Source organism: Rhipicephalus microplus, chromosome 2, assembly GCF_043290135.1.
Source record: "Rhipicephalus microplus isolate Deutch F79 chromosome 2, USDA_Rmic, whole genome shotgun sequence".
NCBI lineage: Eukaryota > Metazoa > Arthropoda > Arachnida > Ixodida > Ixodidae > Rhipicephalus > Rhipicephalus microplus.
In genome coordinates this window covers 46,159,470-46,160,319 of record NC_134701.1, presented here as the reverse complement: position 1 = coordinate 46,160,319, position 850 = coordinate 46,159,470, and positions in this window count along the sequence as shown.

The window sequence follows — 850 nt, the reverse complement described above, 5'->3', positions numbered from 1 at the left end:
CGCACGCCTTAAATTACTCGACCAGCTGAACAATATAACATTTCACGGACATTTTAATTGTTCTTTGCGTCCACCGGGATGACTGTCACTGTGAATAAGTGCCCAATTTGTCTTCTGGTTTCCTACATTACAGAATGATCACTTTCTCGCTGTTTTTTCTGCTACGCACGTGTTTTGATTAAGCCCAATCGTGGTGCGCTTGTGGACTGAAAGACTGCTGAAACATTCCAATGACATTTAGAGTATACATGAAAAATGTTTTGCCTCTTTGTATAGCAGCCCGCAAGGTCATACCGTATTCCAAATCATAAATTGAGTGCCCGAGACGACCACCACGTGCACACGAAAAGAGCTACGTGGGCTAATAAGCATGAACAACTTAGCAGTAGTTGCGCAACCACCACCAACGGGTCAAATAAGGCACACTGAAAACACAGAAGCAATTCCGTGCGTCTTATTTTGACTACGCGCCGAATAACACAGGAGCAAGTAGCGACGTCTGCCACGCATTTTTTCTGTATTGTAAAACGGATTCCTAAACGCCACCAAAATTAACACCTCAAAGAAGACAGAACTCACCACCAAGGAGAATGACGTCTCCTCGATAATACCCTTCGTCGACGTGCCCTGCTTCATTGCTCTTCCAATATATTTCTTTGTGTTTTTGGCAGTCAGCCACACTCGCCGGCTTGAAGTCCTTAATGAGCTTTACGCTCACTATAGCCCGGTAACCGTCGTCGTAAACGACGTAGGCCACCTTCGGTGCTGCCGGCATAATTAAGTGGGAGCGCAAAATAAACAGTGACTTCAAAAACAAAAAAGAAAGACTGCAGGCACTACTACCGTGGCA